The sequence below is a fragment of the Schistocerca piceifrons genome, chromosome X (genome assembly GCF_021461385.2).
Source record: "Schistocerca piceifrons isolate TAMUIC-IGC-003096 chromosome X, iqSchPice1.1, whole genome shotgun sequence".
Taxonomy (NCBI): domain Eukaryota; kingdom Metazoa; phylum Arthropoda; class Insecta; order Orthoptera; family Acrididae; genus Schistocerca; species Schistocerca piceifrons.
The window spans coordinates 286,479,610-286,493,667 of record NC_060149.1 but is presented as its reverse complement, the minus strand read 5'-3'; the positions used below and the strand labels follow the sequence as shown (position 1 = coordinate 286,493,667).

General features: G+C 37.9%; 1 protein-coding gene and 1 non-coding gene across 2 annotated transcripts in view; one reads left to right on the top strand and one right to left on the bottom strand.

Annotated features, from left to right (window-relative positions):
- The window catches only part of LOC124721826 (endoribonuclease Dcr-1-like), a 293,757-nt gene that overhangs the window by 157,745 nt on the left and 121,954 nt on the right, over window positions 1–14,058 (bottom strand). The gene's annotated exons all lie outside the window — the stretch shown is intronic.
- On the top strand, window positions 8,965–9,039 carry Trnat-ugu. Its single transcript has one exon. It is a non-coding gene; the product is annotated as a tRNA-Thr (tRNA).

Below are 14,058 nucleotides of genomic sequence, written 5' to 3'. Positions count from 1 at the left end.
TGCCTGGTTTTTCTTTCAAGAAATATGTGAGTACACTACTTCTTTTTGCCCATACTTTCTAATATATAAACTACTTCTGAAGTGCCAAAATGTTCTAGAATAAATACAATGTCAATAAAACACCACACTGTATAATGTACTTGCAATGAGGCAGTTGTAATTCCTGAAATCCATCGCCCATGGCCTGTGGCCTGCCGAGGAGCACTGGGGTTCAGGATCCATGGATAAACCACAAAAATCCACCACATTAAATCACACACAAACAGACCTGGTCTGTGGGCAGGTCTGTGAGGTTAGATCTGACGGGCACGGCCTGTACATCAGTGGGAAATGATGGACTTCAGGTCAGCAGGCCTGATCCGTTACAGATACCCACAGAAATGGCCTGCGGTTTTGCCCTGTCATGGTAGTCTACTCATGTGGGCAGCTATTCACATGTCACAGACCCCATGCTGATGAAATGCAACTGGTTATGGGGGGAAAAGAGAAAAGATAGGTGGGAAGTGACAACAAGTTATAGAAGAAGTAGGAATAGGACTTTCTCAGAAAGTGTTGTTGTGAATGTTGAAAACAGATTTAATCTGTTGTCACAGTTGGAAACTGATGAGCCACAAGCAGATGTAGAAGTAGACAAGATACAACAAACTTTCAAAAAGTTTTTGAAAAGTAAGAACTCAGAAAAAGTTGTGAAGAAGAAGAAATTTTTGTTGTTAGGTAGTTCACATGGTAGAGGTGTTGGCCAACTGTTGCAGGATGAACTAGGGTCAGGTTACCACATCACAAGTTTTTTTAAACCTCGTGCAAGTCTGGATCAGGTGATAAGAGGATGTAGGTTATTGTGTAAAAACTTCACAAAGGAAGACACCATGGTAATAGTGGGTGGGGCGGGCAACAACATAGACACGAACCCTAATTATTCAATTTAGAGTGACCTGGTAAAGATAGCTTCAGCAATTAGACATACTGGTGTGGGCCTGCATCTGTTATGAGGCACTATGATTGGCCTCATTTAAACTCTTCTGTCGGGAGAGTTAGTTTAGAGGTGGAAAGGCTGCTTGGATAAGGTATTGCATCTCATATCAGTGTGGTTCCTGTTGACTGTCAGTAGGTGGGGCTATACTAGGCATGGCCTTCACCTCAACAGGAATGGGAAGGGAAAACTGTCTGGGCTAACAGCAAATAACTTAAGGGGAGCACTATCACAAGTGGTAAAGTACCAGTTGTTATCACAAGTGGTAAAGTACCAGTTGCTACAAGCGACAGAACAGCAGTTTTTTTTTTTTTTTGTTTGGAGTAGGGAGGGCAGAAACAATAGATGCTCAGAGACACACTGAAAATGACATTCACATTGTTAAAACAGGCAGTAAGAAAGCAAATTTTAATGTACACAATTCATGCAGACAGCCTCTGATGGAAACTAGAGATACTCAAAAATTGACAGGACAACTACATTCATCCAGTTGTAATTCAGCGAGTGTACAAAATCAGTTATCCTTATTGCATCAGAATACCAGAGGACTAAGGGGTAAGCTTAATGAGTTGCTTATTTGTGTTGAAGAATTAGAGTTGAGCAAACCAATTGATATGATCTGCCCCTCTGATCATCATGTGACCACTGGTATAGATATGTTAAATGTTACAGGGTTCAAGTTAGCTTCTAACTTATGTATAGAGAATATGGAGAAAGAAGGAGTTGCCAAATTTGTCAGAAGCTGTTTTGATTTCAAGAATACTAATATGAATAAATTTTGTTACCAGCAGCACTTAGAAGCTTGTGCAACAGAAGTAGTATTTCATAATAAATCCTTTATAATAGTAAGGATATGCAGATCACCTTCAGGAAATTTTAACCTCTTCATAAAGTATCTGGAAGCTCTGTTGTCCCATCTCACAGTAAAAAACAAGGAAATAGTGGTTGCTGGTGATTTTAATGTGGATTAATTGAAAAGCTTTGTCAGTGAAAAAGTATTGCAATCTGTAACACTGTCATTCAATTTAGTGCCTACTGTGAACTTTGCAACAAGGATATCTAAATGCTCTGAAATTGCTTTTGATAATATTTTTGTAGACAAATCTAGGGAAAAAAAAGTCATATCACAAAACCCATAGTAAATGGACTATCTGATCATGACATGCAGTAACTTGTGCTAAATGTTGAAACTTGCCAGGATAAAAAATCTATTAAATATGAGAACAGGACGGTAATAAATTAGTCAAAAATTGAGAAATTCAGAAAATTGCTAAGAGACATTAACTGCAGAGATGTTTACAGTACTTCCGACTCAAAAGGAAAATACAAAGCATTCATTAAAAAAGTTACTTCTACTTTTACCAACTGTTTTCCCCTAAAGGTAACTCAAATCACACAGAAGTCTAAAACCATGGACTACAAAAGCAGATAAAGTTAGTGAACTGCCTATATATGTTGACTCTGAAATTACTGGTATATCGGAGCACCACTTAAAGAATTTGACAATTCAGAGGCTTCCTTTGCCAGAATACAGATTAGCTGGCTGTTTTTCAAGGAGTTCCTTGCAGGGTGGTGGAGTGCCCATATACAAAAAAAAAAGTATTCCATTTGAGTCCATAAACGTATCACAGAACTGCACTGAACAGATATTTGAATGTTGTGCAGGGGCAGTTGAATTTAGTGAAACTAAACTTCTAATTGTTGTTGTTAATAGGTCCTTTAGCTCTGACTTCAGAGCATTTCTTCTCAGGCTACAGAGGGTTCTTGATTCACTTTGTAGGAAGCACCAGAAATGAGTTATATGTGGTGACTTCATTATTAATTTTGTATATGAATGTGCAAGAAAAAGTATGTTGGTAGATCTCCTAAATTCATATGTTCTGATGCATACTGTGTTTTTTTTTAACTAGGGTGCCGGGGAAAAGTAGCAGAGCCACAGACAATATTTTTATTCATTCTTCATTACTAGATTGGCATTCTGTTAGTAAAAGGTTGAATGGTCTTTCAGTCCATGACACACAAATTTTAACACTAAAAGGATTTTGTACTGAAACAAATGTCACATGTAATTACAAACTATTTAGGAAATTTAATCAAACAGCAATACAGAATTTTTAAAACTCCGTCAAGGAACAAGAATGGCAGGATGTTTATAGTGTCGATAACATAGATGACAAATATAATGCTTTCCTTAACACATTTCTGATGCTCTTTAAGGGGAGCCGGAGGTGGTCAAATCCAAAAAATTACGATTTTATTTTTGCTACCGAAAATTAATTGGAACGTTCCTCTTTAATGTAAACTTTGAATTATTGTTCTACTCACCCAAGAAGTGGAGTTATTACCATTTTCCCCCATGCCTGCAGAGGAAATGGGCGGCCGCTGAATGCATCTAACACCCTCTCGTGACTTCGTGGCGAACTGCTTGGGATTTTCTCGGCCTGTTACACATACAGCGCCTTATGTTACGCATACAGCGAGTGTGCAAGGGTTGGCTACATTGTTTTCTGTGACAAATGAAGCGCTAAGAGCGCGGAACATCGTCTCTTTGCTGTTTACCATTTCGAATTAGTTCAGTGTTGCGCCTGTTGTTGGTAGTATTATACTTCTTGTGTAAAGCGTTGTTCTGGTTACGATGCCACGTTTTAGTAACCGTGTATATAAGAAGAAGAAGAACGTAGGGAAAAGAAAATTAACACTAATACCAAGTTGCGATACTACAATTACTGAAACAGAGCGTTCTTCTGCTAAGCGACACATGGCTGGCCAGAGCCCTGTGACATCTTCTAGCAAGAAGCTGACTGGAGGAAGTGACAGATTTCGTGAATATGTTAGTGACAGTGATGATATTAACGAAGCACTGAATATTGGATTATTATCTTCTGTGTTGAAAGAAAGTGTTCTGTGCAAAATGTGTTCAAGTGTAGGTGTGGGACTAGAGATAACAAAGCACTTTGGTTTAGCTTGTGAGACGAAGATAATCTGTGCATGTTGCAAGTATCAAGTGACTTTCTACAATTCACATGCCAGTCTCTTTGTTGAAAATGGACGATCTAGAGTGTTTGATGTGAATGTTCGACTTGTGTATGGTCTTCGATCCATTGGAAAAGGGTCTGCTGCTGGTAAACTGTTTTGTGGTATTATGAACTTGCCATCGCCTCCAAGCAAATTTGGGCACTACTGTGAACTGGTAGGATCATCTGTTGAAGATGTGGCTTTGAAAACCATAAAGGAAGCAGTGGAGGAATCTGTAGAAATGAATGGTGGTTCTAGGGATTTGGCAATGGCATTAGATGGTTCCTGGCAAAAGAGGGGTCATAAATCCCTGAATGGGGTTGTAACTGCTACTTGTGGTGATAGTGGAAAAGTGATAGATGTTGCAATATTATCAAAACATTGTAGGTGCAAAAATAAAATCAAAGAAGAGCACAGTGGAACCTGTGAGGCAAATTTTAGTGGATCAAGTGGAGCACTGGAAGTGGATGGAGTGAAACAAATTTTTGAACGTTCAGTTCCCAGATACAACGTTAGGTACAAATACTACCTCAGGGATGGTGACTCCAAAGGTTTCAAGACTATAGAGGAACTGAAACCATATGGAAATGAATTTGTAGTTGAAAAGTTGGAATGCATTGGGCATGTGCAAAAGCGTATGGGTGCACGGCTTCGAAGGCTCAAACAAACTTTGGGTTCAAGTGAGCTCAGTGATGGAAAGACAATAGGAGGGACTGGCAGGCTTACTGATGAAGTGATTGAACGTCTACAGAGATACTATGGGTATGCTATAAGGCAAAATACTAGTAATGTTAGTGACACGCGAAAAGCAGTGTGGGCATTGTTCCTTCATACTGCCTCTTCCAATGAATACCCTCAACACAGCCTGTGCCCAAAAGATTCCTGGTGCAAATATAATGCAAAAAAGTACTCTGATCACAAACATGGTTTGCCAGCAGCTGTGATAAATGCAATAAAACCAATTTTTCATGACTTAGCACAGCCAGAATTGTTACACAAATGTCTACACGGAAAGACGCAGAATCCTAATGAGAGCGTAAACAATTTGATTTGGAAAGTGATTCCTAAAAGGGTGTTTGTAAGCATAAAAACACAGCACTTTGGCATTTATGATGCAATAGCAACCTACAACAACCAAGGGACCAGTGTGAAGTGTGAAGTTCTGAAGGCATTAGGATTTACAGCTGGGGTGAACACTGTAAGAGCACTAAGAAATATTGACAGAGAAAGGATAAGAGGAGCAGAAAGAAGAGAAAGGCATATGAAGTATGATGGAACAACAGGCCAGAAAAGAAGACAGAAGAGGAAGCTTTTGGAGGATGAAAAAGGAGACCCTGATAATCCATCCTATAGTGCAGGAATGTATTGAGAAACTTTGATAGCCATTTCCCGTAAATCAGAATTTTTTGAATATAAGGAACATTTTCTCAAAATCCACTCAAGCTAGAGAGATGAAATTTTTATACAGCACTCCTAGTGGTCAAACTTACATTGTAACACAGCCATTTGGCAATATGTTCAGTAGTTTCATTTCAGTTTAATTATAAAGCAATTATTTGTAAAAAAAAATTTGGGTCATTAATAAAAAAAATAATTGGAAGGAAACTAGAAAAGATACTCCAAAATCCCTCTGTCATAACTGCAATACTAAACCACTCTATATGTAAAAAAAATTCAAATTTTTCTATTTGGTAGTTTATTCATAAATGTTCCTCAAACTTAGAGATTTTAACATGGGCAGCATAGGCACCTCCGGCTCCCCTTAAGAGTTGCTTTCCATTAGAGCGCTCTAAACAGGGTACTAGCAGTAAAAGGCAGCCTGGGTGTCTGACTAGTGGGATAAGGATATCATGTAGAACAAAGTGGGAATTATATCAAAATGTCAGAAGTAGTCACAATCAAGCTACAGTAGCCCATTACAAGCAGTACTGTAAGGTGCTTAAAAATGTTATTAGAAAGGCAAAGAGTATGTGGTATGCAAATAGAATAGCTAATTCACATGATAAAATTAAAACCATATGGTCAGCTGTGAAGGAAGTGCCCGGTCAGCAGCACAAGGTCGACGCTGTAAAGTCTGTTCGTAGTAAAAACACTTGTTACTGATAAATCAGATATATGTACAGTATTTAGCAATTATTTTCCGAGTATTGCTGGTGAATTAAATACAAATTTAATTTCCATGGGGAATCATATAACTCTCTTGGCAAATGCCTTTCTGAGACTGATGTCTGAAATACTCCTCTGTGATACAGACAAGGGGGAGACTGCGTCAATAATCACCAAAGACTAAGGACTCCCATGGATACAATGGAGTGCCTCGCAGAATATTAAAGTAATGTGCTGCACATGTTAGTCCTGTATTTAGCCATATTTGTAATTTTTCCTTTAGGAATGGTCAGTTTCTTGAACGATTAAAGTACTCAGCAGTAAAGCCGCTTTATAAAAAGGGAGAAAGGGATAAAGTAGACAATTTTAGACCTATTTCTATGCCATCAGTGTTTGCTAAAGTTATTGGAAAGGTCGTGTATGAAAGGATAAATCATATTTTAGATCACATAATTTGCTACCAAATGTACAGTTCACCTTTAGAAGTCGTTTAACAACTGAAAACGCTATATTCTCTTTTCTCTGTGAGATACTGGATGGATTAAACAAAAGGTTTCGAATGCTAGGCGTATTTTTTGATTTGACTAAGGTGTTTGATTGTGTTGATCAAAAAATATTGCTCCAGAAGTTGGACCATAACAGAATACGGGGAGTAGCTCACAATTGGTTCACCTCTTACTTTAGCAACAGACAGCAAAAGGTCACTACTCACAATGTTGAGAATGGCCGTGGTGTGGGGTCTGAGTGGGGTACAGTCAAGTGGGGGGTGCCACAGGGATCAGTGTTGGGGACACTCCTGTTCCTTATTTATATAAATGATATGCCCTCTAGTATTACAGGTAACTCTAAAATATTTCTGTTTGCTGATGACACTATCTTGGTGGTAAAAGATGTTGTGTGCAACATTGGCTCGGTTTCAAATAGAGCAGTTCATGACCTAAGTTCATTGCTTGTAGAAAATAAACTAACCTGACGTTTTAATTTCAGAGAATGGGCATATGATCAGTGAAACTGAACAGTTCAAATCTCTAGGTGTTCAGATAGATAGTAAACTGTTGTGGAAAGCCCACGTTCAGGATCTTGTTCAAAGACTTAATGCTGCCATTTTTACTATTCGAGCGGTATCTGAAGTAACTGACCGTTCAACATGAAAATTAGTCTACTTTGCTTATTTTCATTCGCTTATGTCATATGGTATTAAATTTTGGGGTAACTCTTCCCATTCTAAAAGGATATTTTTGGCTCAGAAACGGGTGGTTCAGGCAATAACTGGTGTAAGTTTACAAACCTCTTGTCGACCCCTGTTCATGAGTTTGGTTATTTTGACATTCACACACACACACACACACGCACACACACACACACACACACACACACACACATACTTTACTGTCATTTCTTTTTAACAATATTAGCTTATTCCCAACAATAAGCAGCTTTCACTCAGTTAATACTCAGCAGAAATCAAACCTGCATTTGGATCGGACTTCCTTAACTCTTGTGCAGAAAGGTGTGCAGTATACTGCTGCATCCATTTTCAATAAGCTTTCACAAGAATTCAAAAACCTTAGCAGTAATACACGTGCTCGCAAATCGAAACTGAAGAGTTTCCTCGTGGGTCACTACTCCTATTCTGTCGAGGAGTTTCTTGAAAAATTATGCTGATTCTTGTTGTATTTTTGATTGCATTTACTTACACTTATGGCTTGACTTGTTTTGGGTTTATAAATATTTTATTTTTATCTGTTATTACTTTTATTTTGTAATTTCATGTACTGACCTGTTCCATGACCTTGGAGATTTGCTCCTCAATTTGTTTCTACAGAAATTGACGTGTAAATAAATAATATATACAGGAATAAGGATATCATGTGGGACAATAAGGAGACTGTATCTACAATCCAGGAACAGCTCTGACGTTAGCATTGTAACACATTACAAAGAATACTGCAAAATATTGAAGCAAGCAACCCAGAAATCGAAGAAGCTTCATTATGAGAAAAAGATAATAATCACATCAGGCAACAAAATAGAAAAAACTGTACGGGATATAGAGAAGACAGAGAGAGGTGGAGCCAAAAGGGAAGAGGGACAGATAGCTCTAAAATTAAGTGAGACATTGGTAATAAGTACATGCAGTGTTTCAAACCTCTTGAACAAGTACTTTATTTCTGTTACTGACAGCTTGGGGTTATCAGGTTCAGTGAACAGTGCAATGGAGTATGTGAGACCAGTCTTTAAAAAGAACTTCAGTAAAATGGAAACAACACTCACGTCTTCCAAACAAGTAGCATCCATCATAAAATCCTTGAAACCTAAGTATTCCAGTGGGTACGATAACATATCAATGAAGTTAATCAGAGTGCTCATGCAAGTTGTCTATCTTAAGTTATTTATGTAAGCAATCTCTTATCAGTGGAACATTTCCAGACTGGCTAAAATATGCTGACGTTAAGCCTCTCCAGAAGAAGGGGGATAAAGAAATACCATCAAACTATTGACCAATTTCACTTTTGCCGGCGTTTTCAAAAACATTTGGAAAGTTGTGTTCAATGTCTCCTTAAGCATATGGCTGCAAATAATATATTTCCCAAGTCACAGTTTTGGTTTCTTAAGGGTTCTGATATAGAGGAAGCTGTTTACGCTTACACTGAAAATGTACTCAATTCATTAGATAATAAATTAGAGACTACTAGCATTTTCTGCGACCTGTCAAAAGCCTTTGACTGTGCAAACCACAGCATTCTCTGAAGTAAATTAGAACATTACGGTGTCACTAGCAATGCTGCGAAATGGTTCAAGTCTTATCTAAGTAACAGGAAACCAAGGATGCATGCAAGGGAGAAGTCCCTGGAGTCGCACTATTCACCTGTGTCCTCGGTGGCTCAGTTGGATAGAGCGTCTGCCATGTAAGCAGAAGATTCTGGGTTCGAGTCCCGGTCAGGGCACACATTTGCAGCTGTCCCCATCAAGCTATATCAACAACACCTGTCGGCAGCTGAGGGTTTCAATTAATTATCATTTACCAAGGATGTTGTCGTGAAATATCTGTGCAGTAAGTGCTCACTTTTCATCTCTCTGGGAATTAATTTTGTGTGGTGTTCCTCAAAGTTCCACCTTGACTCTTTTGCTTTTTCTTGTGTACATCAATGACCTCTCGTCTGTCACATTGCCAGATGCTAAGTTTGTTTTGTTTGTAGATGATACAGACATTGAAATAAGCAGCAAGTCAAGTACATATTTAGAAATAGCTGCTAATCAAATTTTCACCGCCATTAATAAATGGTTTAAAGCTAATTCACTGCCATTAAACTTTGAAAAGACCCACAATTACAACTTGACAATAAATTCATTTGGGAAGGGCATACCACAGCACTGCTGAAGTATACTTGCATTATTTGCTTACTTCCATTCTATTATGTCATACAGGATCATGTTCTGGGGTAACTAATCAAACCGAGCAAACGTTTTTAGTGTGCAGAAGCGTGTAACAAGAATCATTTGTGGCGTAAATTCAAGAACATCATGTAGAAACCTGTTCAAGGAACTTTGTATTCTAACCACTGCTTCTCAGTATATTTATTCCTTAAATCGATTTGTTGCAAGTAATATTCTTTATCTACATCCCCAACCAATAGTTCAATACATAGTATTGAAACGAGGAATAAGAACAATCTACATGAAAACCTAAAATCACTTGCCTTGGTCCAAAAAGGGGTCCAATGTTCAGGAATACACATTTTCAATAAACTGCCAGCCACCATTAAAAACTCGGTTTCAAATAAAGCACAGTCTATACAGAGTTTGAAAAATTTTTTGATAGTAAACTCCTTCTACTCTATACATGAATATCTTAACAGGGACTGTTAGATCAGCTTAAGTAAAAATGTCTGTTAGATTTCAGTTTTGACAGCACTTGGTCACAACAGTCAAGATTAAATATTTTGTGTATGATAAATTTATTAAAAGCGCATAACAATGTTTCATTACTTGTACTAATTCTGTAAATATTAGTAGCTCCAGTTTACAGTAATGTATTCACCTATTCTCACAATCTCCCGAACAAATGATCAGGGTGATAATTACTATATTTAAATGTTTTATGTTTTTTATGTTATCCTTTATGACATGTTCCACACCCACAAAAATGATCATTTTTTGGGTCTATGGAACAAAAACTGAATCTAATCTATTCTGTGAGGATCAATCCATGCAACAGACAACTTGCACGAATACTCTTGAATCAACACTAATGAGGATCTTTAATCAACACTAATGAGGATAGACAGCAACTCATCCTAAAGATGATTGCTGAGCCGCAGACAGGCACATGGAAAAGACAACCACACTCTCACAAATAAATTTTTGGCCATAGCCTTTGTCAGAAAATGAGAGCACACACATTCACACAATCACTCAGACACTAATCACGCACACATGAGCTCCGTCTCCGACTGCTGTGTCAACAGTGTGAGAATCAGATACAAACAAACGACTCTTCACACCTCCCAGCCTCTCGTCGGCAGCTGCTAGGCTAGTGGCACCAAGTGGTGGCAGCACTGACTGCAGGCTGAGGGGAGTGGTAGAAAGGCAAGAATCAGTACGAATGAGGGAAGGGGGAAGCGGCGCACATACTTAGCTGCCCCTAGTCAGTGTGATGCACATCTCAGTAAACAAACAATTTCAGCTACTGAGACAAAAAACGAGATTTTTCCAGAGTGTGTGTGTGTGTGTGTGTGTGTGTGTGTGTGTGTGTGTGTGTGTTTTCCCCGACATTATCCTATTTCCCTGACATGTTTGAAATTCCCTGATTTCCAGAACTTGTGGCAACCCTGGAATCTATGGATAATAGTCTGCACCGACTACCTCACTCGCTATGCTGTCTTCAAACCTGTGCCAACTGCCAAAGTTATGGAAATTCCATGGTTTCTTGCAGAAGATACCATTTTGAAGCAGGTTACGCATTGTGTGATGTCCTCTAATTGTAGAAAAGTTCTCCAGGTGAAATTATTATCAGAGGTAATTTCAATCTGCAGTATCACCTGCAAGATGGCAATTGGCTACCACCCACAGATGAATGGTCTCACAGTACACTTAAATAAGACATTGGCAGATATTATCTCAATGTACATTGATCTCAAAAAGAAAGATTGGGATATAATACTGCTAGTCATAATGTTCACATATAATGCAGCAAGGCAAGAGACAACAGGCTTCATACCGTTCTTTTTGCTCCATGGTTGCAATGCCAAACATCAATGCATACTCTGTTTCCATTTCAACAAGATGATATTAATGAAACAACACCTCACCACGACCAAAGTAGTAAGCAGCTGGCTCACATACGGTCCTTGGACACTGAGGAGAAGGACTGAGAGCACTATAACAGCAAGCACCGGCCAGTGAGACGTGGCCTGGAAAAGTTGGTATAGATTTTTACATTTATGCGGAATGTGGGACTATCAGAAAAGCTATTAAAATGTTACTGTGGGCTGTATTGTATCCTTCATTGCTTGTTGGACATCACTTTCAAAGTTGAGGATTACAATTGTTCATCAAGAATACAAAAGCACCGACATGCTGTCCATGAACTCTGCATGAAGCCATACTACAGACTCGAGGTGCAGATGAATGATGGAGTTTCTCATTCAGAGAAACTGGTGGCCCACTCAATGATGGTGAAGCTTTGATGGGAGGGGCTACTCGATGTTCATCATAGTAAAGAATGTGTGACAACATGATCTGAATGTAAGGACCCCCAGCACTGCCATACAGAGGACCACTGACGAGATTTAAATACAGGATGCTGTAGTTGTCTCGAATGAGAACTTCTGAGACAGTAGATCACAGTGTTTCTCTAGGACAACTGGCAATGCCACGAGCTGTGCTGTAGGCAATGTTGAGTAGTGGTTGGTGTCGCTGGCTGGCATGCTGTGGGTCAACAATTCAAATCTCATCACCAGTATATATCTGTTATCATCATCATTTCTAGAAGTTCCTTGAAATTTTTTTGTGTTTGTAATGTTTACATATTCAGGAATATTTAATGTCTGTATAAATAGCAGCACTCTTTATCCAGATTTATTTCTGTTCTATATGTTTCTTGGTGTCCTCAATAAACATGGTTTCAAAGCTAAGTCTTGTACTTCACTGATGACCCTGCTTTCAGATTTGGACTCTATTCTGGTATCAATGTGAGAATCTATCTTTTTATTCAACATGGTGGATTTTAATTTTTTGATAAACTTAAAAGTATCTTTAACATAAGTGTCAGTTTTTTCTACGAATGACTGTCGGAGAGTGGCCAAGCATTTGACAATCACATAGGTTTGGCAACTAATAGTACTAACAAAGATTTGTGAATACACCCTTGGTAGTAACACTTTTAGAATCTGTCTTGATCCCTCTGTATCTTCCATGGTAGCTTTTATTCCTCCTCACCATGTAGCATTGTTGTTACCCCTGGAAGATAAGAATGTCTTTATTTAAATTAAAATCTCTAAGAGCCATCTTCTCACATTTCATTAAATTACAGTTAGGTGGTTTGTTCCTAAGCAATACCCTGATATTAGCAATAATATTTTCTTTTTGTATACTGCACAGTGCTGTTTCCTATTTTGCCTTATGGTTAAAATAAACACTCAAAATTTGGAAATTTTCTGAATTATGTTAATATAAAGTTCAGAACAGAAAAAGAGAAAGGACGTCAAATTTCAATTTTGGATGTGCAGGTACTTAGAAAAACTGATGGAACTTTGGAGCACAAAGCCTGAAAAATAGGTACTCTAACAAGGAGATAAACAGGACAATACGATGTAGAAGACCTGGAGCTTTTGGCGAAAAGGAAACAGCTCATTGAAAAGTTTTTGTCTCGTACATAAAAATGTCACAGACTGCATCAGTAGAGTTGTAGGAAGAGACAGTATTGATACCATGTTTAAACCGAAAATTAACTAAGGACATTTTTGTGGCCTTTGAGGATGTTTCCAGCAGCAAGGGATGAAACTTTACACATAGAAACATACCTTAGATCATAGCCTAATGCCATACAAAATCAATGTCATCAAGGATATAAATACCAGCCACAAAAGCCTGCATTGGAGTATAAATGCTCAGTGGCTTCTTAGTTTCATGAAAATATGTTGTTATTCTATACTATAAAAGCAGAGATAAACAGTATTCCACCCTCGACAGCTGTTAATAGAATGTGCACTTGTACACTTCAAAATTACTTATGTTGAAATTAGTCAATAACAATGAGCCAATAACACCCCCCCCCCCCCCAATTCTTTAAAGAATCAAACTCCAATGTATAAAATAGCTTCAAACTCCTGATTACTTTACAAATAATGTAATGTGTTAAATACAGTACTTTATGATAATCATGTAAGAAAACGTTCAGAAAAGGTCTGAAATTATGTTTATAGTTTGTTGGAATTTTCTGAGTGCTCTCATTATCAAACAATGGATGAGTACAGTCTGGGTAATTTGTGCTCTGTTTTAAGCAAAAGCTACATCTTTTCACATCTTGATGTTTACAACTTGAAGATCCCTCACTCTGTCATACAATAACAAAATTTTGCAGGTACAGTCAGTGGTATATGTGGATACTGTCTGTAACAAGTATTGCAAATAGAGTTAGTAGTAAATAAATAATATATTATAATGATGTTCGGAGAAAATATAAAAATGTAATAATATATAACATCATGCATCATGCTGCAATAAGCAGTAGACATTTCCCCTTTGATCATTTTGTGGGGTTATCATTGAGAAAAAGTTTCATAAACATTTGAAATTGTGTATAAAGTTTATTGGATGTCACTAAGTGCTCTCATTCTCAAATACAAAATGAATGTAGTCTGGCTAATTTGCACACCACAAGATATGTTGCCTCACAACAGACTAACTGTTTCTAACTGTAACACTTGTCTTACTGTGTCAAACTTTTAAAACAAGGTTATATC